Source organism: Natator depressus, chromosome 7, assembly GCF_965152275.1.
Source record: "Natator depressus isolate rNatDep1 chromosome 7, rNatDep2.hap1, whole genome shotgun sequence".
Classification (NCBI taxonomy): Eukaryota; Metazoa; Chordata; order Testudines; family Cheloniidae; genus Natator; species Natator depressus.
Window position 1 is genome coordinate 102193303 of NC_134240.1, and position 11440 is coordinate 102204742.

The 11440-nt window shown below is 38.9% G+C and overlaps 1 long non-coding RNA gene across 1 annotated transcript; it reads right to left on the reverse strand.

The window, feature by feature from the left end:
• Positions 1 to 794: 794 nt before the first annotated feature.
• Positions 795 to 9962, reverse strand: LOC141991684 (uncharacterized). The gene is made up of 3 exons (XR_012640434.1): positions 9092 to 9962; positions 3410 to 3527; positions 795 to 1330 (listed from the first exon to the last, which is right to left on the reverse strand). It is a non-coding gene; the product is annotated as an uncharacterized LOC141991684 (long non-coding RNA).
• Between the last annotated feature and the right edge of the window lie 1478 nt (positions 9963 to 11440).

Below are 11440 nucleotides of genomic sequence, written 5' to 3' on the forward strand. Positions count from 1 at the left end.
TGAAACTGTACCCTGATTTCAGAGGACCTGCCAAAAGAAGGTTCAACTACACACTCAGTAGCTGTAGGACAGGGGTAAAATGTTTATTTGGTAGATTGAAATCCCATTGGCACTACTTTCAAAACTATTTGGATGCCAGTGTCATTAACACAGTGTACATTACTGGGGCTTGCTTTGCTCTGCACAATGCCTGCAAGGAGAAGGGGGAACCTTTTCACCAGGAGTGGACTCGGGACACTGTTAGATATCTGAACTGGTACACAGAACCAGACCACACACCTGTCCAGACTGGTGCTAGATTCAGACACACAAATCAGGGATGCTTTGGAAGCCAACATAATGAATTTGCACAATCTCATGCATGAGGAGGAATGAAATTGCATACGAGGTTGTTCTGTGTGTGAGATTTTTGTAAATGTGTAGGTATCATGCATCATGAAATCTGTAAACACTTTCATGAAATGTATGGGGATGTGTTATGTATTTTATCCATACTGGCAATGTACTGCCATTTACAGTTTCTGGAATAGTGTGATGACAGTTCGTAAATTTTTATTCTGTAAGGTTGACATTCGGCATGGAATGACCTTCATTAAAGTTGGTGCCACTTTGATGATTACATATAATAAAATTTGTTATTGTACCCTGATGTGCAAATCCAACATTTTATTTTACAGAGGTAATTACATACTGTAATAACCAATAATGAAGACCAGCTGCCATCATGGCATGCAGTGCAATAATATAAACTAACGATCCAAAAAAAAAATAGTCAAAAGTCCATATTGCCCTCGGCCTTGCTGGCAAGTTTTGCACATACAAGCCATACCTGGACCAGAGTGAATTAACGCACAGGGTACATTTGTCCAGTCCACGTACTAGTGTTTGCCTGTGATATGCTCCAGCCACCCCCTGAGTTGTCCAAAGAATGGATGCTCTGCAGGACTTGATAGTGGTGAGGGGACTGAGGTCCTGGGTCAGGAGCAGGAGATGAAGCTTGCATTGGAGCCTGCAGTCCGGTAGGCATCAGCTCCAGAAATTGCTCAAACGGCTACTTCTGCGATGCTGTTTTCCTCCCTCAACCTGGTGGTCATGCTTCATGAATCTGTCTGCCAGTTTCTCCTCACACTGTCCAGCCTGTCTTTTTCTCCACCCAGTGGTCATCCTTATCCTTTTGGTAGCTGAGCTGGGCCTTCTGGAATTGGATCTGCCAATTTGTTTTATCAAACAGGTCTCCCTTCAGCTCATCTGAGACTCTCTTTTTTCTTCCTCTGCAGTAGGATGGTCTGCACATCCAGGCCGTGTGCTTGCCCTGTGGAGATGAAAGGACCTCAAAAGGAGGGAGACAGAGAACATTATTGTCTGAGCATGGTATAAAATACATTTTACAGTTTATGAAAGGGGTGCCATTAATACAAGGTCAAAAGATTATACTTTTTATCAGTGGGCTGTATTCTATTCTATTCACACAAAAACCAGCATCCACTTCAGACATCTTTGGAGCAACATTGAAAACCAGACATCATGGTAAGATACACATAGAAAATTAAATTAAAATTATTTCTATACCCTCTTTTTGGGGGGAAGGAAGTTTATTGGAGGTGTGGAACTTATGAGTGGTCTAGTTACAAGCCATGACTGTTCGTTCATGTTAAGCAGGCAAGCTCTGGAGAACATTGATATTCTGGAGGTCCCCAAGTGGAACCGTGAACTTCTGGTCCAGGCCAGCAGAGGACAGCCATCTGTGTATGCTAAGGAGCTATTTTGGCAACTGGAATGGATGGGGCTCATAAGCTAAAAAGGCAGCCCAAATAAGTATGCTCTGTCCTGGAACATAACAGACCGTCTGGAGTTCCTGCTCTGTGAGAAGTTTGCTTTCATCACCAGCCGGCAGTGGGTGAAAATTCATGGTGAAATTCCAAAAGGTTCCCAAAGGTGCTGTTAGCTGTTACTTTTCTACAATAAGGTTTTCTGAATGGACCTTTTCAGATTATATTTATTAATAGTTCAAGCCAATAGCAAAACTTGCATTGACATCAATGGGAACAGGAGCAGGCTCTAATTTGTCACTCATCTGCAATGGGTCTTCCATTCATTTATTTAATGAATAAATATTCATTATTTTCCTTCCTATTTATTTAAACTAGTGAGGTTCTGTTCTATACTAATTTTAAAGGATACCCAGTCAATATTTCTGAGCCTAGTATAAAGGTGACCATCTTGCTAAAAAAATTAATGACTTGTGGAATTAGTAAAGAAAGAGAATGTAAACTGATTGTCGCCTTGTTTTATTAAAGGCTTAACAGTCAAAAGAATTATTATTTAATTAATATTTCATTTTCAAATATTTTTCTGGCTTTTTAAACCATTATTCAAGAGATCTGGAAACTTGTTTAAACTTACTGTCGCCTTTTAATGATAGATTTTTTTTTAATTAACTTGCCAAGGCAAAACCTGACTTTCAAATTTGAATGAGCAACAAGAAAATATGGTGGTCTCAAAACTTATATTGTAGCCAGGGTCTGAGCCCCTTCCCCTCAACATACTATAAAAGCTCCATGGCCCAGGTGTGCCAAAACAACTGCATATAAAAGCCAGGGCCAGCGTTATGGTGTGGCAAGTGGGGCAACTGCCTGGGGCACCATGCCACAGGGGGCACAATGAAGCTAAATTGCTCAGGCTTCAGCTTCAGCCCTGGGTGGTGGAGCTCGGGGCCCCTTGTTGCAGTCCTGCATGGCGGGGCTTCGGCTTTCTGCGCTGGGCCCTACCAAGTCTAATGTCAGCCATGCTTGGCAGCCCCGGACTCCTTGTTGAGAACCACTGCTCCATGGCACTCATAGCTTTAGTATATGAGTGCTTCATAAACATTAAATAATTAATCTTCACAACAAACCTATGAGATGAGGGGGTGTTATAATACCCATTTTATGGAACTAAGGTCAAAGATTAAGGTCAAAAGTTTCCACTAATTTTGGATGCCCAATTTCAGACAACTAGGACCTGATTCTTCCAAGTACTTGGCTTTATAAAGCCCTTCATATGTTCAAAGCACAGCTCCCATTGACTTCAGTTGCAGCTGTAAGTGCTCAGCACTTCCGCAAATCAGACCACAGGGCATCAAGTCAGGCAAACAGTGACCTGACTAACTTACTAAATTAGATCCCTCATGTCAGATAATCTGATAGGCTTTTTAAAATTTCCTCTATTTGGAGGAGACCTTTTTCATGAGTATTAAAATAAACCCAATTTGCTAATTTTGGATCAAATGATTATTTTTAAATGGATTTTAATTATAAAAAATAGTGACATATACTTATCATGTGGATGATATTGATTAAAGGAGAAAAGAAAATGGAACTGAATTATATGAGAGAGTTTAACACACTGTAAACACTGATAAGCATAGTACCTGAGGACATTTGGTTCCCTCTAGTCCAGGAACAGTTGTGCTTTTTTAATGTACTTTTCTTTCATGTAATTTCCAAGCACATTTCTCCAGCCTGACAGTTAAGCATATCTGAACCAATCTGTGGGTGAAAGTAGTTACTCTAATCTCCATTACAATATATCAACATGCTACTGAAATAGCAGTACAGAAAAATTATGAGACAGCCACTTAGACTTTACATATCAGTGTTCATATAGGGATGAAATAGTTATAGTAAAAGGATGAAAATTAGCAGGTTCACTATCTAAGTCACTTTGGAAATTACTATTATGATCTTAGCCCAGTTAGAATTTAAAATATTAAAAATGTCATGAATTGTGTCTATTTAAAAGCTTCCTTCCTATTTATAACTATTATATTGAAAGAGGCATGGACATTTTAAATTTATTTATGGAGGTTTTTTCCCCTCCGGTGTTAGGGTAATCATATTTCCCTGCATGTAGGGCTGGTCTGTTCCCTGCCCCTCTTCCCTCCCCCCGCGCACAGGGCTGGCATTGGCGCTCACCCAAACTCTGCCTGCCCTTCCACGTGGGGGTGATGTCAGCACTTGGCTCCCCCCCACATGTTCCTCTGCAGTCTGCTAGAGGTGCATGCCCCACTTTTTTGGCAAAAGTGGGCATTTGTCAAAAAAAGACAGGATAGCCGAGATAGAGCTTAAAAAAGGAACTGTCCTAGCTAAAACGGAATGTATGGTCACTTTATCCAGTGTCAGACTCTGTGAAGGGAACTAAAATAATGAAATGCTAAAAAGCTATGTTGTTGGCACATTAAAGTTAAGAATTTAAATGCATAAAAATCCAAAAGTTAAAGGTGAACTGCAAAGGTTTTTGGGATAGAGGGGATTCTTTTAATCAAGCAATCTCCTTTCACTTCCACAAAAAGGTCTGCTTGCAAGATATTTTTAAGCGAGTATCTAGATACTGTTTTAAAATGTCTTTAGTGCTGTGTGTTTTAAAAAAACCCTGACAATTATTACATTCTTAAAATCCTGAGAGATCTGATCTGCACTTCCTGGTTTCTATGCGACACTGAGTGATATCAACCATCAGTTTGAAAGAGCCATTCTATCTAATACAGGTGTGAAAGAGCTATTCTGTTTAAATCCTTATTTCACTCCTACTTTCTTAAAGTACTTCCTTGAGAGCTAAAATATTGGACTAGTTTATAATACAAATCCAGTTACAAATTTTATGTCTGGCCTTGAACTTTGAACCACTAAATGCAGCCTGCTCGGTCTCTGCTTACAGTCAAAGTGCTCACAAGAGCAAGAGAATTTAGGTCTAGGGTGGTATATTTTCACTTTAGTGTGCAGGAAATTACCCAAGTATTGCGTGTGTGTGTATGTATGTGCATATATATATATATATAAAATATGTATGCACATCACTATGAAGTTATACCCCTAAAGCTCAAAACACAAAGCAGAGTCAGGGTAACAGTGTTGACAAAAATGTCTCCTTAAAGTGCTCCAATGGCATCTAAGTTGACATTTTGAGGCTAGTTTAGCAACTTGGCCGGATACACCATAAAAGCTAAACTTTTCCTCTTAACTTATTCCATATTTATGTTCAGGTTAAAAGACACTCAGAATCATAGCAGGTTAGGGTTGGAAGGCACCTCAGGAGGCCATCTAGTCCAACCCCCTGCTCAAAGCAGGACCAATCCCCAATTTTTGCCCCAGATCCCTAAATGGCCCCCTCAAGGATTGAACTCACAACCCTAGGTTTATCAGGCCAATGCTCAAATCACTGAGCTATCCCTTCCCCTGCTTAATTGTTAAGGAACAATACACCAAATCTTAAACTTTAATTAACCAATAAAACCTACAATGGAATGTGAGTTATGGTGTAATAATTCATGCTAGATGTGGTGTTCAGTGTGAAGGTGAAGATTAAGTGATCTCTTTTCAATGAGGAAGGAATTATCACACCAGTATGCAAGCTCCTCCACCCCCCTCCATAAACACTGAAAACTTTATGCTTTTCTCTGATTTTATATATTTTTCAATGCAGGCATTGATACATGCATTGGAAGGATTCATTAATGTTTGTAAATCACTTTGAAGATATAAAGCATTCTGTAAAAGCTCAGTATCATCATTATTAATAAAATTACATAGCCATGTCTTTCTGTATATAGCATGAACAATAATTAGGGCTGTCAAGCGATTAAAAAAATTAATCGCAATTAATTGCACTGTTAAACAATAATTACCATTTATTTAAATATTTTTGGATGTTTTCTACATTTTCAAATATATTGATTTCAATTACAACACAGAATATAAAGTGTACAGTTCTCAGTTTATATTTATATTTTATTACAAATATTTGCACGGTAAAAAACAAAAGAAATAGTATTTTTCAATTCACCTAATACAAGTACTATAGCGCAATCTCTTTATCATGAAAGTTGAACTTACAAATGTAGAATTATGTACAAAAAATAACGGTATTCAAAAATAAAACAATGTAAAACTTTAGAGCCTTGAAGTTCATTCAGTCCTACTTCAGTCTTTCTTCAGTCCTACTTCAGCCAATTGCTCGACAAACAAGTTTGTTTACATTTGCAGGAGATAACGCTGCACACTTCTTGTTTACAGTGTCACCTGAAAGTGAGAACAGGCATTCTCATGGCACTCTTGTAGCTGGTTGTGACATTCCCCTGGTGTTATCTGGACTGGTGATCTGCTAGGTCGCTCCAATCCTTGACTCTGGGAGCCAGCGTTACCCTGCTTTGCTGTGAGAACCCCCAATCCTGGCCTGTTCACACACAGCCTCTAGCACGTAAGCTGCTCCCAGCTACGTGAGTGAGCACTTTTGGCCAGCCACTGCTTGGATTGTGCAACCGAATGATACTAGCCAATATGACCTGTTTGAGACACAACCCTAGGAACCTCCGTCTTGCAGTGTCCAGTTATGCCCACTGGATACTGCAAGCTTGTATGAGTTCATCAATTTAACAAAGAAATTGATATGTACCAGGCTTATCCCAATGGGAATCTCTGACCATGCTTCAAACCAAACACACTGCTTCAGGTAGAATAAACAAATAAAACAACAAACAAAAGAAAGATTTTAAGTGATTATAAGTGAAAGCACAACAAGTCAGATTTGGTCAAATGAAATAAAAGCAAAACTCATTCTAAACTGACCTTAATACTTTCAGTGCCCTTACAAACTTAGATGCTTCTCACCACAGGCTGGCTGGTTGCCCGTCAGCCAGGTTCTCCCCTTCGATCAGCGCTTCAGTCTCTTCGTGATGGTGTCTGTAGATGGAGGTGGAAGAGAGAGAGCACGGCAACAGTCTCTCCCTTTTATCATGTTCTTTCTTCCCTCTTGGCTTTGCGCCCCACTTCGGAGTCAGGTGAGCATTACCTCATCATAGTCACAGACTGACAAAGGGAAGTGGGGTGACTCACTCGAGAGTCCAACAGATCCTTTGTTGCTGTGAGGCTGGGCTGGGTTTGTCCCATACATGCCCTGATGAGGTGTGAACTGCCCCTCTGCTCCTGGAGAGTTTTGCCTGGGCTTGTTTTAAGCTATGAGGACACATTTTGAGCCTCATAACTATATGCATGAAATTAAACCTATAACATGACTATAACAACAATGCTCAGTGCATCGTGAGCCTTCTGAAGACACCTGACATGACAAACTTTGCATTGGATACCACACAATCATATTATAAGGATGAACATGGGAGTGCAGGGCATTACCCCAAGGTACAGAGTGTCACACCGGTGTAGCAACATATTTACATGCCAGATGCACTAAAGATTCATATGTCCCTTCATTCTTCAACCATCATTCCAAGGGTCATGCTGATGATGAGTTCTGCTAATTAACGATCCAAAGCAGCCTTCTTTTTTGGTGGTTTGGGTTCTGTAGTTCCTGCATCAGAGTGTTGCTCTTTTAAGACTTCTGAGAGCATGCTCCACACCTCATCACTCTCAGATTTTGGAAGGCACTGCAGATTCTTAAACCTTAGCTACAGCACTCGACCAATCTTTAGAAATCTCACATTGGTACCTTCTTTGTGTTTTGCCAAATCTGCAGTGAAAGTGTTCTTAAAGTGAACAACATGTGCTGAGTCATCATCTGAGACTGCTATAACATCAAATATATGGCAGAATGCTGGTAAAACAGAGCATGGGACATACAATTCTCCCCCCAAGGAGTTCAATCACAAATTTAATTAATGCATTTTTTTAATGAGAGTCGTCAGCATGGAAGCATGTCCTCTGGAATGGTGGTTGAAGTATGAAGAGGTATAGAAATGTTTAGCATATCTGACACGTAAATACATTGCAATGCCAGCTATAAAAGTGCCATGCAAATGCCTGTTCTCACTTTCTGTGTGACATTGTAAATAAAAAGAGGGCAGCATTGTCTCCTGTAAATGTAAACAAAGTTGTTTGTCTTAGCGGATTGGCTGAACAAGAAGTAGGAGTGAGTGGACTTGTAGGCTCTGAAGTTTTACATTGTTTTGTTTTTGAGTGCAGTTATGTAACAAAAAAATAAAGTTGCACTTTCACGACAAAGAGATTACACTACAGTACTTGTATGAGGTGAATTGAAAAATACTATTTATTTTGTTTATAATTTTTAGTGTGCAAATATACACTGATTTCAATTACAACACAGAATACAATATATATGAAAATGTAGGAAATCATCTAAAATATTTAATAAATTTCAATTGGTATTCTATTGTTTAACAGTGCAATTAAAACTGTGATTAATTGCGATTAATTTTTTTAGTTAATTGCGTGAGTTAACTGTGATTAATCGACAGCCCTAAAAATAGTACTAGTAGGGTGGCTTATATATATTTATCTTCTATGCGAAGACAATATATTGAATGCAATGGTGAATTCAGTTCCCTTTGCTGCAGCTACCACAGAAATCAACTCCTATAAGCGGAATTAGTGATATATAGTAGGAGGATGGTGCTGATCAGCAGGAAGAATAGTTTATTTTTATTTACTTTATTTCTTTTAAAATAATCATCCTGAAATATTGGTTCCTTGGAAACAGACAACCAGTTCGGTTTGTCTAATACGCAGCTTTCATTGAGAGGTCTGCTGGATATACTGGGTACTGTTAGAGAGACAAGGTGTGTGAGGTAATATCTTTTATTGGACCAACTTCTGTTGGTGTGAAGGACAAGCTTTTGACCTACACAGAACTCTTTTTCAGGTCTGGGAAAGATACTAAGAGTGCTGCAGCTAAATACAAGATTGAACAGATAGTTTAGCATAAGTAGTTAGCACATATTCTAAGGGACAAAATGTTTATATATTGTTGTAATAAGCCCTAAATCCATTCTCTTTAATAAGGCCATACATTTTAGTGTCTAGCAAAGTTATGTATTTAAGCTCCCAGGCTTATCTTTCAAAAGTGTTGTGCAGGTTTCCTTTGACAATGAGGACTGATTCGTTAGATATAGAGCGATCGGATTGTGAAGTGTTCGCTCACAGGTGACAGGGTGGTTTTTTATCTTTTATTATTTTCCTGAGTGAATTCATTTGAGAACATAGTGATTGTCTGGTTTAACTTGAAACCAGGTACTGATGTAGCTCAAAAGCGTGTCTCTCTCACCAATGGAAGTTGGTCCAATAAAAGATATCACCTCACCCACCTTGTCTCTCTTATATCCTGGGACCGATGTGGCTACAACAACTGGACACTGTTAGACATTCCTGGCAGAGGCGTGATGTCCTGACATGGATTCTAGAGTTTTGCTGTGGGTATTAGCGGAGATGAAAGGAAATTAGATGACCAAAAACATGAGTGTGTGCTAAAGGGAATTGCCAAACAGACTGATGCCTTAACCCCTGTTCAGAAATAGTTCAGTCTTTTTAATGTGAAAAAAGTGTTATTCTATATCCAAATCCATATATTTATAAATAGCAGGACGAAGTCAAATGCAACTTTGAAAAAGTCCATGAGTTGTTTTTTTTAAATGAACTTAATACAAACTGTTGTGAAGCACCAACCACACCTTTGGACACTAATCATTAGTTTTCATTAGTTTATAATCTATACAATGAATCTGGTAAAGGATACATATCCCTTTTGTGCCATTTTGACTCTCTGTTCTGTAAGTTGCTTTGGGGAAGTGAACAAAATCTAAAAATATGAAGAGATTCTAAAACGTTACTGGAGGTAGATCACCCAGTCAATAGGGCTTTCTATTATGCTTTCAGTTTAAATTAGAGCAGCTTTCTATTCATCAGCAGCCACTTCAAAGCAAAAGTAAGTATTGTTTTAAGAAACACATTTTCAGGGATTCAAAAACGGATTCTATATTTAAGACTGAAATAGGAGCATTTTCATCACCAGCTGGACAGATCTTCTCTGAAGGCAAGAATGAGTCCGAGAAGATATTCAGTCCCTTTAAAACTTCAAAATGGTTCATCTTCAAGGGCAATATACTTCCCTTTTGTGGGAAAAGTCTGAGTGAGTGGCAGATAACTCAGCAAGTTTCCATTCATGCCATTTCTTCCAAATCATTTTGTTTGGATGTCCAGATTTTCTGCACCCTAACTAGCAAGAGCTTTTAGGCCAAACTCATAGATGTCATGATAGCTGCACAGATGTCAATCACTCAGAGAACAGGTATATCCATGCAGATGGCCAAGATGACCTCATCTATCATGCCATATGGTTTGTGTCAGTGAGTTCACTGACCAGACTTAGAGAGTTTTCAGCCATAAAGGGAAGTGCAACCAGAAATAACTTCCAGGAAGACTTCAGCTAGAAATCAATGCAGATCAGGAAACATGCCGTAGAAAGCAGCTATTTCCTACCTCCATCTCCAACCATCCCTGCTACAAAGCTGATGTTATATGGAGTGGCAACAGTAAGGCCTCTGCAGTATCCACTCCTATGCAGCTGTGGTCTTGGGTCCTAGTGCGCCACTTTTTGCTACGCTCCATGCAACATAGCAGAGGGGCATGTATGGCTATTCACAATAAATGATACTTCGTTGTGCTTGTCCATGCTGCCTATAGAGAATAGCAGCAGGTGCAGCCAAGCTTATCTGTAGGAACATGATATGGGGGAGGAGGGGAGCTGTAATGGTAAATGCAGTGTGGGAATGTTCAATGCCTCAGCTAAATCATGGTAACAGTATGCTTATAATTCATGTAAAGGCCTAGAAAAATGGATTATAGATTGAATCATCCATCTCTGATTTCTTCTCTGTTCACATGCTGGAGAGATCACAATATCATCCCTCTCTTTTGTATGATGTATCTCAAAGAGCAATCTTAAAGCAAACAGGAAATGGTCTTTTTGAATGCTGCAGGTGTATACAACTTCTGCACAGTGTTTGTTTTCCACTCTTATGAGGGGGATGCTACCATACGTCTGACATTTGCTGGACATGTGAAGAGATATAACTATTACCAGCTTCAGTCCTGGTATTGATATGAAAACATCTTTAAGAACTCCAAGTAATATATCAGTTGCAACTGTTCTTTCATGCGCTTCATCTAAGATGACTCCATAGCAGCTCAGAAGAACGGTGGACATCATTTCTCTCTGTAGTATATCATGTGTACAATATCTATAACACACAAACACAGAAAACTCGCTATACAAAATTTATCTTTGGTGAATATATAGACTTCACTATCTATAAGAAATTATTTCATGGTCCTGGTGACAGCAGAATCCTTACATACTGACAAGAAAAAAATTGGTAAAGAAGAAACTTAATGTAACATCTATTTGGTAATTATAGTCCCTGTGAGGCTGTAACATAGAACATGTTTCCAGATCTAATTAAAAAAGGATAAATCTTGGAAATCACTTAAACTAAACTGTAATACATGGTTAAACTTCTCTGAAAAGAGATGTGGTGGACAAAAAGAGGAATACTTTGTGTAATATAAGATCAGAATACTTATTGCTTTTCAATTTCAAATTTTTTAATATACATTACAGTAATTATCACAATATCTTTGTGAGGCAGGTAAGATAC